This window comes from Epinephelus fuscoguttatus, linkage group LG7, assembly GCF_011397635.1.
Source record: "Epinephelus fuscoguttatus linkage group LG7, E.fuscoguttatus.final_Chr_v1".
NCBI classification, from domain to species: Eukaryota; Metazoa; Chordata; class Actinopteri; order Perciformes; family Serranidae; genus Epinephelus; species Epinephelus fuscoguttatus.
The window spans coordinates 46779951-46796012 of record NC_064758.1 but is presented as its reverse complement, the minus strand read 5'-3'; the positions used below and the strand labels follow the sequence as shown (position 1 = coordinate 46796012).

The following is a 16062-nucleotide window of genomic DNA, read 5'->3' as shown; positions in this document are numbered from 1 at the left end:
GAGTCGTTGACTAGAGATGATACGCCGTCTCATGGTGGTCACTTCCTGTCGACGTTACAGATCAGAAGCACAGAGAGTCGTTGACTAGAGATGATACGCCGTCTCATGGTGGTCACTTCCTGTCGACGTTACAGATCAGAAGCACTTCTCCTGGTTAGAAGCTTTGATTTATTTGCTCGGTTTTCTTTCTTATTTTGTTTTATTCTATTTCTGCTTGAAAATATTTGAATATCTGGGGCGTCAGCGGCTTAGTGGTAGAGCAGGCGCCCCATGTACAAGGCTGTTGCTGCAGCGGCCCCTGTTCTAGTCCAGCCTGTGGTCCTTTGCTGCATGTCACTCCCTCCCTCCCCTTCACGCTTCACTGTCCTGTCGATTAAAGGCAAAAAATGCCCTAAAAATATCTTTAAAAAAAAAGAAAACATTTTAATATCTGTTTTCTGTGTGCGGTGCGGACGAGACTTAACCCTGAATTTACTGACAATAAACCTCATCAACATCTTTGAAAACTACAGGATTCAAACATTTAAAATATAACATAACGTCATGTTTTCTTATTTCTTCCTTGTGACGATAACCTCGGTGAGTTTCCTGGGCTCGGCTCTGCGGCCATCTTTTCATCAGAAGGTGGAAACATGTTTCAGCTTGGATTAAAGAAGGACTGAATTCAACTCAAACTCTGAACAGATTTACAGTTTAAAAGTTTCTCTCCTGGATTACAGGCTGTAAACCGTCTGACGCCATCTGTGACTGGAGATAACTGCTGCAAGGAGGAAATCATTTTTACCAAATTAAAAGGAAAAAGTTAGAACCTCTGAACTGAATTTCTGAGGAAGAAACTTAATTCTTTATCGACTCTTTAAAGTTTATTTTTATAGAGAAATCATATGAATTTGTGATGTAATGTGACATTAACCCGTCTGAGTCCTGTTAGTGGAGCAACAGAGATTTTTCTACTTCTGTCTTCTAAAAATCCAGGAAGTAAAGCAAACGTTGAAGAAGAGTACACTTGCAAGATAAATGTGACACTTTCTAATGTCACAATGGAGGGACAACTACGCAGGTTGATTTTAGCGCTGCTCATCGTGGACTATATTGCTGTCATTGTTCATTTTAGTCAAAGCATACAGTTTGAAAACGAGGCAAACGCGGCTCCAACTAGAAAACAATGTTTTGATGCATTGGATGTGCTGAATGTGCATATTAAGGCAGTACAGGAGGAGGTGCACATTAATAATCCTCCAGGACTGTAACATGCTCATGTTTAACCCAAACAATGTGTCATGTGACTGCAGTTGCTTCACATCCAGGTCGGAACACCTTCTCACCACAAACCAACCGCACCAGAGTTCCTTTGGAACCGGACTGAGACCACCTCTTCAAGAAGGTCTCGGTCCGGTTGGTTTGGTGTGTTCACACCTGCACAAACCAACCACACTGAACACACCTGAGGTCGACTGAACTGAACCAAACAGGGCAGGTGTGAACGCAGCCTCAGGTGTGCTCTTGATCATCTGACACTGCTGCAGAGAATTCGGTGGTTCCTGCCCTGATTGAGACCTTACAGCTGAGGCACTGTGGACTGAGAGTAATCCTGAGACTGTGGGATCAGATCCTGGACCAGATCCTGGATCACATCTGGCCTGATGCAGAGCGCTGCAGCTGTTGGCTCTGTTCAGTAAATATGTGTTCTGTCCTGCAGCGACCCAACACAGTCTGTCAGTAATCCACCTCACTGTGTTCCTGTTATGTCACAGCCTCATTATGAAACTGACCTAATAACTGACCTGAGACCAGATGAACCAGAGGGATTATTTTCCTGCCTCAGTCTGGCTCACAGTCGCTCAGCGCTGCAGTCAGTGGTCAGAGCAGATCTACGAGCTGAGCTGAAGTCTAACGACAGTGGAGCTGATGTGACTTTCTCCCCACGTCACTGCTTCATGCTGCAAATTCACACAAGAAAAAACAAATCTAAAGCCCCTTTCACACCTGTGTGTTCAGGAACATTTCCTGTATGGGCTTGTGTGTGAACGGGAGCAGGGATCAACATTCAGGGAAATGTGTGCCAACATCTTCCACCTCAAGACTGTGGAACGACCAAACCAGACCTGCTCCCCGACCTCACTGATGCTTTAAATCTCACACATGGAGGAGGTGCTCAGCTGTCCACATACTTTTGGCCACATTATCATACGACATCACGCGTGTTGAAATGTGCAGTCACGCTCTCCTGAGCAGTGAACAGGAGCTCCTAACTCCCCCGGGAATCATAACTCCTGTCGTCTGTCGTCCTGCTGCTCCTCCATCACCATCTATCTGCTCATCAATATTCATGAGCTGTGGGTGGGGCTCGGCGTGGAGGCAGCTGGCTCCATATGAAATGTGGCGAGTGTCAGTAAAGAGATGCAGCGATAATTCAGAGCTGCTGCTCCATATTCATGAGTGTTTTTAACAAGCAGAGAGATGAGAGGAGAGGTCAGAGGTCACATCATCATCACTTCCTGTTCAGTCCAACCAGACCTCTGCGGTCGGGACTTACAGTAGATCATGTGTGTGCGTCACAGACACAGAGATCAATTCTTCTTCAGTCTGTTGGATCAATATGTCGGCTGATATTTCCTGTTATCAATAAACATGTCAGTAGGTATTTACTCTCACTCTGAATCACCATCATCATCATCATCATCATCACACCAGCTCAGACACACCTGAACACCCTCACATTTAAGTAACATCAGTCCAAACACATCCTGTGTCACACTGCAGACAGGAGCTGATCAGATTCAGGAGGATTACAGATTACAGATTACAGATTTCTCCTGGTCAGAATTCCTTCAGTGTTGATTGTTGAGGAGCTGAATTATCTCTCTTCCTCTCAGAAACACACAGGTGTCACATATAATCACTGCGTACACCTGAAACATGCTGAAGTCATGATATGTAAAAACAGTGTTGATGGAGAAACTCTGACTCATGCTGACCAACATGTTGGAGATGACACAGACGGTGAGGTGGAGCCTGAATGTAGAAATCATCGAAACTTTATTGGTACACGCCATTTTTGGCTTTTGTCTGTGCGAACATTTTCAGTGCGGATCCTACGCTGTTTTATAAAAAAGACCCAGCTGACTCAAACCAGGACGAACACTGAACACTGAGCAAAGACTTTATGTTAAAAAATGTGTTTTCAGGACGCTGCTTGTCACAGAGGAGCTGCTGACTATGAACACATGAATGTCTCTATCTAGAGTCAGTGTTTGGTTTGTCTGTTCTGGGCTACTGTAGAAACATGGCGTTGCAACATGGTGATCTGTGTAGACGAGGACCTGCTCCCTGAGGAGATATACACAGCTCATTCCGAGGTGAAAGAAACAAAATGCTTCTGATTTTCAGCTGATCCATTTTGTAGCAGAAACGCCTAAAATGACCCAAATTAAAATGACTGTAGCTTCTGAACCGCTCTGACTACATGCATGCATGAGGTCTTGCCAGAAAGAAAACTCCCTGAAGTTTCTTGTGAAAGTGTCAGAAACACTCTAGGTGATACAGAGACAGAGTAATGGGCCTCTGAAGTCAGTAAAAAACTTAAGATTTTGCCTAAAATAAAATAATCAGGATGAATAACTGTCTGTGGCTTCATCTGAGCAGGTAAATGACACTGTGGGGCTGTAGGCACACTATCAATGAACACTTGTTTCAAATTTGAAGAAGACTGCTCAAAGTATGACCATTCTACAGTGTTTTTACCATGAAAAGATCCAGGCGGAGCTCCAAATGACAAGTGGGTCACTCTGCTTCAAAACAGTACTATCAGTGATCAAACAACACTCAGCCAGCTTCAAACATTGTACCTTATTGAAATCAGGTGTGATTATGATAGCTGATGTTGTTTATGACACAGAAACACCATAAAATATCACCAAATAAAGCCATATGAAACATGAAAGTTATGATCCCACTTTCTAGACGGTGTATCTCAGCCAAAAATAGTGGTAGGAGTGAGACTCTTACCTTTTATAAACCAGCTAAGTCCCTGCTAACAGCTCCACATAAGATCGTGAGTAATCCTTTAACTTTCCCCTTCGAAAAACGGCATGACATGACTTGTCACCACTCATCATGATTATGGACTGTGTGTGTTTAGGCTGCTCTGGTGCAAAATACATAATAAATAAAAGAAAAACGATGTTATTTTTGAAAAGTCGAGAGCTTCCTGAATCCGGCAATACCAAACATCACATGGTTTGATGACGTAGTGCGCCTGGGAGATACCATTTAACAGAGGAGGGGGGGAGCGAGGACGCCGGCGTCCTGGCGGAGTTAGAGAGGTTAAAGAAAACAGTACCATCAGATCAGATTGTGACTCACTGCAGCTTGAGACCAGTTCATGTCTGACACAATCTAAATGAACACAGGTTCAATGAAGACGAGGCTGAAGCTGCAGCTCACAGACTCCACGTCACTGCCACAGCCTCACATAGTAACTACAGTTCCCAAACTCAGAGCCTGATGTCGGGTTTCCCCCAAATACAAGTGAGACAAAGAGTAATGAGAGTTAAAGGGTTAAAAGTGGGGACGTCATCTTCCTGTTCCTGAGACGCAGAAACACTGCAGATCCTTTGTGTTGAATTTACAGATGTTATGACTCGTAAATGAAAATATTTCTGTGACTTGACAAACTGGAAACAACCAAACAACACACACACACACACACACACACACACACACACACACACACACACACACACACACACACACACGAGGAGCTCCTCTCTTCACTGATCTCTGTACAGAAAGTTTAGTGCAGCATCTTTGCAGCAAGATCAGATCACAGGACGCTGCTCTGTTCTCAGTCCAGGAAACACAAGACGTTCACAACAGAATCAAATCAAAACCACAACAACCAGAACAGACCTGAACAAACCAGAACAGACCTGAACAAACCTGAACAGACCTGAACAAACCAGAACAGACCTGAACAAACCTGAACAGACCTGAACAGACCTGAACAGACCTGAACAGACCTGAACAAACCTGAACAAACCTGAACAGACCTGAGATCAGCGCCGAGTCACTTACTGTTAATTCTGCTCAGTGTGAAGATCAGAGGTCCAGAAGAGGAGGAGGAGGAAGAAAAGAGGACAGAAATATTCTCAAACTCTGCATCACTTCTCTCTTTCTGTTCCTCTGTCGCTCCTCTTCCTCTTTCACTTCCTCACAGAGGACGCTGCACAATCTCTGTCTCTCTGTCCCTCTGTCTCTATGTCTCTCTGTCTTTTCTTCCAGTGCTCCTCTCTTCTGTCTCCTACCTCCTTCCCATGATGCCTCCTGCTGCCTTGCTCGTCAGCTCTGCCCCAAACCTACAACCTCCCTCAGTTCAGCTCCTGTTGGCTGTTACTGCGGCGGCAGACATGGTAATAATCCCCGTGGCAACAGCTCTGTCCCCTCGATGAGTGCACGCTCTCCCTGTTGTAACAACAGCTGAGCTGCTGCTGCTGCTCCACCTCCTCCTCCTCCTCCTCCTCCTCCTCCTCCTCTCTGTCGCCCCCTCTCCGTCTCTTTATCTCTTTCTGTAAATCTTTTTATATGTCCTGTTCTCTCCCTCCCTCCTCTCCTCCTCTCCATCACTCCTCCCTCTGGCTCCGACTCTCTCCATTGTCTCTGTATCTCTTCATCACTTTCTGTGTATTTTCAGACACAGCGCGGGGAAATAAAAAAAGCTCCATGTGCTGATTCACTCTGAGTCCATGTGAGAGGCAGAAAAACAGGAAGGAGTAACCAGAGAGAGCAGAGGGAGTCAGAGCAGGAGGAGAGGAGTCATCAGGGTGAGATGAAGGTGCTCCTCACAGCAGCAGCCAACCCTCTCCGTCCACTCACACCAGCCTGAAGCAAGAAGTCTCTGAGTTTAATGATCGACCTGTGATTTACATCTGGTTACACCTCAGACACCAGTTACACCTGAGACACCAGTTACACCTCAGACACCAGTTACACCTCAGACACCAGTTACACCTGAGACACCAGTTACACCTCAGACACCAGTTACACCTCAGACACCAGTTACACCTCAGACACCAGTTACACCTGAGACACCAGTTACACCTCAGACACCAGTTACACCTGAGACACCAGTTACACCTCAGACACCAGTTACACCTCAGACACCAGTTACACCTGAGACACCAGTTACACCTCAGACACCAGTTACACCTCAGACACCAGTTACACCTGAGACACCAGTTACACCTCAGACACCAGTTACACCTGAGACACCAGTTACACCTCAGACACCAGTTACACCTCAGAGACCAGTTACACCTGAGAAACCAGTTACACCTGAGACACCAGTTACACCTCAGAGACCAGTTACACCTGAGAAACCAGTTACACCTGAGAAACCAGTTACACCTCAGACACCAGTTACACCTGAGAAACCAGTTACACCTCAGACACCAGTTACACCTCAGACACCAGTTACACCTCAGACACCAGTGAGAGGAAACAAGTCTCCACGGCAGCAGACAGCGGTCGTCTGTATTCATCACTGAAAAAGGGAAACAGGAAGTGCGCCCTTCTTGGACTTTCACACGCTGACTCATGTTGTTGCGCGGCTGCGTTTCCCTCTGAGGCCGCCGGACGCTGTTAAACAAAAGTGAGACTGAGTCGTCAGAGCTCACAGTCAGTCCGTCGATCCAGGGCGTCCGGTCTTTTCTTCTTCACCTTCAGGACTTTACTTTTTATACAAACATCAAAGTCTGATTTCTTTATTGTCGTGACGTTTCCTGCTGCTGCTCCACAGAGGAGAAGACGAACCATCAGGACGTTGTTCTGTGCACAGTGTGTGAGGGCTGCACAGAGATGTGTCATAGTGACATCACGTGATGAATAACACACACTGATGTTTCTGACACTGACTGATGCCTTTGGCCTTTGTCTCCATTTAGAGTCCATGAATTGATCTGGACTCAGCTGCGCTCATTAAACAGATGATGATGATGATGATGATGATGATGACCCACACTCTAACACTTTAATCTGTGTTGTCTTTAAACAGCTGCACAGTGTCCAGGTCTGAATCATTTATCTGAGAGCTGCAGCAGCAGAGCGATGGCTCTCGTCACGTTGGCGCTCTGTGGCTGCTTTATTGATGAGGTGGATGGCGGCGGCTCCACGAGAGCATCAAATGGAAATGCACATCTTCTCTCCACTTTCAGCCTGCTGATGTTTCCTGTCCCGGACGTCTCAGGAGAATCTGATGACTGCGTTTCTCCCGCCATCAGTCTTCAAGACACAGCTTCAACCAGCCTCAAATAAACTCCCAGTGTTCAGTCACGATGAAAAAAACCTCGGTGGAAACTTTTAAAGTGGAGGAGGAGTTTAACTGGGAGGAAACAACCACATTTGTTTTAGTGCTTTCAGCTCAGATTAACACGAGACTGTCCTCAAATCTGCGGCTGAGACGCTACACTGAAGACACGAACACTGACGGCACGCCTCACTACAGCAAGGGAGGAAACATCAGGATCCACCACACAGAGACAGACAGACAGACAGACAGACAGACAGACAGAGACAGACAGACAGACAGACAGACAGACTCCTCCTGCTGAGGATGGATGCAACATTTAACCCTCTGATAACTTAATGATTAAAATAAGGAACATTTCAAACACGTGTGTTCGACACCAAACCAACACAGACACTTTCCCATCAGGCAGCAGGTCCCGACTGAAACATAATGCATCAGCAGAGTGTTTAAATCATTTCCACCTGAGCTTTATTTAAACACACAGAGCATCCAAACATGTGTCATCATCGTGTGAGTGATGCTGTCAAATGTTCGTTAGCATGTTGGATGTGTTTCTATTTACACCTCCTACGACTGCGGAGCGACGCTCACACGCTGACCAGAAACCTGCAGACGGGTCTTCGGCTTAAATGTGTGCCGCCATAGTGAGACTGACTCACAGCCAATCAGCTTGTTGCGCTAACCTCAGCACGTGTTGCTAACAGCGTGCAGCTAAAGGTGTCTGGGCAGAAGTCACTCTCATGAACTGTAGAGTCCACGCCGTGTATTCTGCATGCGCCTGGCAGTGACCTCATGGGTGTATTCAGGGACCTGGACACAGCGTTGGAGGCGGGGCCCCGTTCACACCTATAAGAGTTGCTCAGTGGTGCATGAAGCCAACAAGGTTCAGCTGCCGTGTGTTGAACAACCCTGATGATGTGGGGATCATCACTGCGTGGCCCAAAGAGCAGGTGCAGTAAAGACTGACAGCGGCTGCTGAGCGTCTCACGTCCTCCAACAGCTAACTTTCAGTTCAGCACTTTGCTAACTCCAATCAGGATAAAATGATTTCATCTTGCAGCTCTTCTCCACTCTGTGTTTGTGTTCCTTACATCCCACCATCCACCCCGTCTCCATCCCAGTGACAGAAACACTCTGTGGATTGGAAAACCGTAACCAGGAAGTGATCACATCCTGCAGAACATATGTGGCACAGAGGATGAACGTTTTCTGTCTTAACAGGCCAAAAACATGACTTCTAAGCTGAACATATGGAAAACAAAAGAGGAATGGTGTGTGTCCAAACACACACACACACACACACACACAGGAGAGAGAACAAGGATCACAATTAACATGTCGGCCAAATTTTAACCAATGAAACAGGAGACTTTACAACAGAGTGATTCAGGGTGGAATATCCCTTTAAGACACACTCTGACCATCTGCTGTACGCTACCACACACACACACACACACACACACACACACACACACACACACACGAAGACAGAAGCATCTTTAAAACACCTCATTAACACATCAGCTCTCTCTCCTCCACATTCAAACACAGGCTCCACCCACCTCCTTATTTATACTTCCACTCATCTTTTTAATGTGCTCTCCATCTACACACCTCCATCTATATGATCAGCCCTCCATCCATCCATCCATCCATCCATCCATCCATCCATCCATCATCCATCCATCCATCCATCCATCATCCATCCATCCATCCATCCATCCATCATCCATCCATCCATCCATCCATCCATCCATCCATCATCCATCCATCATCCATCCATCCATCCATCATCCATCCATCCATCCATCATTCATCCATCATCCATCCATCCATCCATCCATCCATCCATCCATCCATCCATCCATCATCCATCCATCCATCATCCATCCATCCATCCATCCATCCATCCATCATTCATCCATCATCCATCCATCCATCATCCATCATCCATCCATCCATCCATACTATTATAATACAGGAGTGAATGTGTTGATGTGTTCCTGTCACGTGTTGTGTCTCCTGCAGTCAGTGTCTGGAGTTATTACTGCTGTAGCTGTCAGGATGTGATGGTGCAGGGGGAGGTGCAGGGGGGAGCGGTCTCTGGGGGGAGGTGCAGGGGGAGGACTCCATGGATCTTACAGGCTCAATAAATAAAGCTGATGTTAAAACATGAAAATAAATACTGTGAAGCCCAACATCACATCAGGTCAGAAGGTCTGAAGCTGTGTTGAGGTATGATTCACAGACAGACACATGACTGAGGTAAAAACAAAATGGCAGACAGAGAAGAAGAAGAAGAAGAAGAAGAAGAAGAAGAAGAAGAAGCAGGAGGAGGAGCAGGAGAAGGACACAAAGAAAGGCCAGAAGGAAAAATTCACATATAAATCTGAGGTCGAAAGAAACAACATCAGCATTTTGTTAAAAAGGAGGAAGAGCAGAGATAGAGGAGAGGAGGAGAGAAGGAGGAGATGAGGAGAGGAGGAGAGCAGCAGCAGGAGCGTAGAGGAGTTATCTGACTAATGAACTGCTCTTATCTCACAGCTCTGCGGAGCGGCGAGCACACACACACACACACACACACACACACACACACACACACACACACACAGATGGAGGGAGTGACAGATAGATTGATAGACGGTGTTTTGTCCTCCGGTGAGAAGACGCTCTGCAGCTCGTTCCTCTGATGCAGGAAGTGACTGATGAAATAAAATGCTAATGAAACCACTGAACATCAGTTTCCTGCTCTGAGGAGGAAGAACGCTGGACGGACAGGATGTGGCGTTCAGAGAGCAAACTGAACATGTGTGACACAGATACAGTCTGATCCCATGTGTGACTTTATAAATCATGTTCAGCACATGTGACACGTTAAATACAAAATATTCAAATCACGTTTTATATTAAAATATGTTTAACAGTCAGTTTGTGACTGAAGCAGCATCTCCACCACATTTAGTTGAACCATTGAAATCAGGACGTGTCACCATGGAGACGGCTGTGAACTGTTGACGGAAGTCAAGAGTCGCAATAAAATCTCACGTTAAACTGATTCACTGTAAACGTTGTTCTCTTCTCACACATATTTGGTTAAAAACAAGTGTTAACAATGTTAATGAGACGCTGCTGCACACGCTCTGTTCAGTCAGCTCACCCGTGCACACACACACACACACACACACACACACACACACACACACACACACACACAAACCATCATCAGAACTGTGATCATTTAACCTGGAAATCCAGCCTGGCCCTCACGATCCAGCCTCCTACCCAAGGGGCGGGACTAACTGACGCATTTCAAATGCTGCCGCACGCAATTGGATAGCACGATGGCCAATCAGAGCAAAGAACAAGGTGACGTATTCACTGCACTAAGCCCCATTTTATTTACTGACCAGTGGGGCTGAGAGAGATTTATGTATTTAACACATGTTCATAACGTGTCGTCACCACAGCTGCACTCTGTGGGATCTCCATCTGATCTGATGGTTGTGTTCTGGTTCCTTCAGACTGAGCTGTTTATATCTCCACAGGGAGCAGGTCCTCGTCCACAGAGATCACCATGTTGCACCGCCATGTTTCTACAGTAGCCCAGAATGGACAAACCAAACACTGACTCTAGATAGAGACATTCATGTGTTCATGTCAGCAGCTCCTCCACAACGAGCAGCGTCAGAGAAACACTGATTTGTGATGTGAAACGTCTTCCTTTGTGTGTGGACACTGGAGGACAGACAACAGACCCCGCCCACCGACGTCCCGCCCTCCCTCTGGTTCTCCTATCAGAGGAGCAGATCACAGTCTGGGTCAGCGGATCTGACGGAGGCTGTTGAGGAGCTCAGAGCCAGGACGCTTGTCAAACTTTTCTCCGGGGGGTTCGTGTCCCCATCCTTTGGTTCCTCTGAACCGTCCATTCTAACGTCAGCATTAATCCTCGTCAGAGCTCCGACAGACGCCAACGTTTGTAGTCGTCATGTTAAAGTGGAGATGAACAACTTCCAGTGAGCTAACGCTGCAGCCACACACACATGATCCACTGTCACAGCCTAAACAAAGAACATGTCTCTGTGCTGACAGACGTCACTAAATCCTCTGGACCTTTAACACACTCTGTGCTGTTGCCACGACGACCGCTGGAGACCCAGCAACAAACAACCAGTTTAGTAGTTAGTTGGTGTTGAACAGTGTCTGCAGGTGTGTCTCCATCCACCCTCTCCTCCACCTGCTCAGGTGTGTCTCCATCCACCCTCTCCTCCACCTGCTCAGGTGTGTCTCCATCCACCCTCTCCTCCACCTGCTCAGGTGTGTCTCCATCCACCCTCTCCTCTACCTGCTCAGGTGTGTCTCCATCCACCCTCTCCTCTACCTGCTCAGGTGTGTCTCCATCCACCCTCCCCTCCACCTGCTCAGGTGTGTCTGCAACCACGCACTCCTAGACCTGCTCAGGTGTGTCTCCATCCACCCTCTCCTCCACCTGCTCAGGTGTGTCTCCATCCACCCTCTCCTCCACCTGCTCAGGTGTGTCTCCATCCACCCTCTCCTCTACCTGCTCAGGTGTGTCTCCATCCACCCTCTCCTCCACCTGCTCAGGTGTGTCTCCATCCACCCTCTCCTCTACCTGCTCAGGTGTGTCTCCATCCACCCTCTCCTCCACCTGCTCAGGTGTGTCTCCATCCACCCTCTCCTCTACCTGCTCAGGTGTGTCGCCATCCACCCTCTCCTCCACCTGCTCAGGTGTGTCTCCATCCACCCTCTCCTCCACCTGCTCAGGTGTGTCTCCATCCACCCTCTCCTCCACCTGCTCAGGTGTGTCTCCATCCACCCTCTCCTCTACCTGCTCAGGTGTGTCGCCATCCACCCTCCCCTCCACCTGCTCAGGGGCCTCATGTACAAAGACCTGCGTGGATTTCCGACTGAAACATGGCGTACGCTTGAATCCAGAAAACGTTGTACGTACAAAAATATCCAGATGTATGAATCTGTGCGTACACATGAATCCAAGCACATTTCCTTTGTACCTCTCAATCATCGTGGAATTGAGCACACATGCTGGAGAACCCGACCCCTCCCTCTCCACGCCCCCATTTAAATATGCAAATCATATTTAAATGAACCCCGCACCTGAGATTGCCCTCTCTGCACGATCAGAAAACTAAAACAAAAGAATGAAGAAGACGGGAAAAAAAGAAAATCTTCACAGAATGCGAATTGGAAACGCTACTCATTTAAGTGGAGGCGCGCAAAGATGTACTTTTTGGCACGCTGTCCTCCGGCATCAATACAAAACGCAAGAGGAGTGAGTGGGAGAGTGTGTGTGAGGCTGTCAATGCAGTGGGGTCAGAAAAGGGTACACACGCAGAATTAAAAATGAAGTGGTCCGACATTAAGGTGGACGTGAAGCAGAGGAGGGCTGCCCACCGCCAAAGTGTGACCAAAACAGGCAGGGGGACAGGAGAGGAGGAGCTCACCCGTTTGAACAGAGAGTTGCCTGGGGTCAGTTGAAAGCAGACAATTAATTATATGAACTGGATTTACAGTTTATATTTGTTAATTTTATACACCACTTACACGGATCACACAGTATTGTTGTAAATGAATGCAGAAGTGCGCCAGGGAAAAGGTGAGGCTGATTAGGAAATGTCACACTTTACGCACGGGTTTATTGACATGAGTACTTCACACACAGAGACAATCAGGGGCTTGTTAGAAAGCTCTGAAGCTGTAGTTTAAAAAACAACAAGTCACTAACTCTAACCACTGACTAGTACTGATGCTGTGAAGGCAGGATAATATTTGGGGGTGGACATGTTCAGTGCGCATCAGGGGGATTGATATTAGGATAATTAAACGAATGAATTATTTGCTCACCAAGAAGCCACCCATCATGCACAGTGCCAGGTAGTAGTCTGTTCCCAACCATGCTGTTACTCAGAATGTATGAATCGTGCATTGAACCACGCCACCTCGCCACAATGTTGGTTAATTGCATTTGCGCATCACATATGATCTGTACATTGATCGAATGAAAATGCTTCCTGTTGACAAAAACAAATTCATCCTGCGATGGCGCTTTTATAATGTGTGTGCAGTCGATAGCTCCGGTAACATTAGGAAAACCGGCTCTCGCTGCAAATTGCGCTTTAATGTTGGCCTGTCCAGCTGCATTGTATGGGAATTTGATATACCTGGCTGACATGCGGATAATTCCGTCCCACACAGCTGGGATGACTCATGACACATTTATTTATTATAGTCCCGGTGTGGTCAGCACCTGTATGGATACAGGCAGCGCATGGCTCCTGGCTGTATCACGCTCCAAGGTCGGCCGCAGCTCTGCGCACAGTTCCAGGAGGATTGCCCTCGGGAACCAATGCGGCAAATACTGCTAAAACGTTGTTAACGGTATTTTTGGCACCACTTTGCGCATGCTTTTATATCCACTAATCTAATAGCAAACACGTGGGTGTGTTAATTGTTCATCAGTGTTAATTGTTGATGTGTCTCTGATGTGCACATCACTCTTGAGGACTAATTGTTTTCACATTTATTTATTATAACAGTTTCCCAGCATCACCTCTAAGTGTCGCCAAAGGATCAACAGCTGTAGAAACGTGCGTACGCCAGCCATGAAGTTGGCGTGAGGCACCGCACATTTCCACGGTCATTTCACTCTTGATATATCTGAACTTTGCCGTGGAAAAGGACGTACGCCACGTTTTTGTGCGTATGCACCCTTTGTACATGAGGCCCCAGGCATGTCTCCATCCACCCTCTCCTCCACCTGCTCAGGTGTGTCTCCATCCACCCTCCCCTCCACCTGCTGATGACACACTCAGCTCAGATACTACGTCACTTTACAAACCTTCACATGAAACATATAAATGTTTGTGTCCTGCAGAAACACTGCAGCTCAACATTTTCCTGAGGAGCTGAGCTGCTCTCTGCATCTCTGCATCTCTGCCTCTCTGCTCCGACACATCAGCCGTCTGAATCTGTTTAAAGCGGCGCAGTCAATTTAGAAATTAATTTGTTCTGCAATGAACAGAAAAAAAATCAGCTCCACTGCTTTGTATTCCTCACAGCTACTGTGTGTGTGTGTGTGTGTGTGTGTGTGTGTGTGTGTGTGTGTGTGTGTGTGTGAGCTCCTTTCAGACAAACAACAAAAGAGCTTTCAGATTCAAATCCAGTCCTACAACACAGACGATGATGATGATGATGATGATGACGATGATGATGATGATGATGGAGGGAGTCCGGCCTGCAAAGAGGACAGCTCTCTCTCTCTGTTGACTCTTTCTGATTGCTGTCGTCATGGTGACCATGTGTGATGCTGGTTATTATGGGCTGCTCTGTGGACTAATGGAAGACAAAGAGCAGCTCCAGACAGGAGGACTGTGACTTGTTGATTCTAATCTTCATCTCTGTGTCCATGAATGACTGATGGTGGTTTGTCCAATGGGATCGAAGCGAGCAGCGGCAGCGTGACCTCAGCTCAGACGTGTCTCTGTTCCTTCAGGACCGGCCACCAAACCAGCAGCTGATCCCCACAGGCATGTGAGGAAACACTCTGATTAATCCCTGTTGTAACACCACAGTGAAGCAGAGTCTCACAAACACTGACGTGTTCGTCACTCACTTTAACAACAGGTACGAGTCAACAGGTCGTGCCAAGATTCATTCACCTGCTGCACCAATCACTCTCTACGTTCTGAGAAGAGCAGGGCTGTCCCAGGAAAGTGTGCTAACAAACTGCATCACAGCTCGGTATGGCAGCTGCATCAGGCAGGACCAGACGGCTCCGCAGCGAGTCACAGAGACGCACATGTCACATGTGACGTCACCGATCACCAGAGACAACCTTCACCTGTTCTGGAGTCACATGTGACCTGAAGTGTCTTTGACTCAAGTAACAGTGTTGTGTAGTTTGTCACCACTGCTGGAAGTGACAGAACAAAGAGACAGTGAGGTGCGTGTGTGTGTGTGTGTGTGTGTGTGTGTGCGTGCGTGTGTGTGTGTGTGTGTGATGTGATGGATCCTCTCAGACTTCAAACACACAGCTGATGTGATTTGTCTCAGAAAAAGAAACCAAACGTCTGTTTTTCTGATCATGGATCATTCAGATGGAACAAACACGTCCTGGGAATCACTTCACGGTCAGTCGGACATTTCATATGTTTGTTTCATGTCATGAAGGAAGAAAACCATCAGACGTGCTTTGTGTTGGAGCCATCAGATCGTCAGATGGTGAAGCTGTCAGCTTGTCTGCTTTCAGAGGAACCTGAACCCGACACACAGATTCAGATAACGGATGGATCAAAGGAAATATTAGTTGTGTTTGTTGCTGTGAGGAGACGTCAGACGCCCGAGGATGTTTGGGCTCCTCCTGGTTGTCACTGTCAGGACTCACCGATCCACAGACAATCACTACTCAACCACATCTTGAGATTGAGATTGAGATTTCATTCACCCAGGTCTCAGACTCAACACTTGGGTTTGTATTAAGCTTATTAAGGTGATTAAGGAGCTGAGGTTTAACCATCTAGTGACTGGTGCAGGAGCTGATGTTGTGAGCAGTAGTCCTTCAGTCATGAAGAACACAACTTTAGCTCCACCACCACCTTCCCGTGTCCCTGTGTTGAGTGACAAACCTCAAGACTGAAGCTGAGCACATCCTGTCAGAGCTGGAGAAAATAAATGAAGAGCATCTCTTAGAAGAGTCGTACAAACGTACATGTGTTAAACTC

At 47.0% G+C, this 16062-nt stretch overlaps 1 protein-coding gene across 1 annotated transcript in view; it reads right to left on the bottom strand.

The window, feature by feature from the left end:
* The window catches only part of sulf2b (sulfatase 2b), a 99076-nt gene that overhangs the window by 41603 nt on the left and 41411 nt on the right, over positions 1-16062 (bottom strand).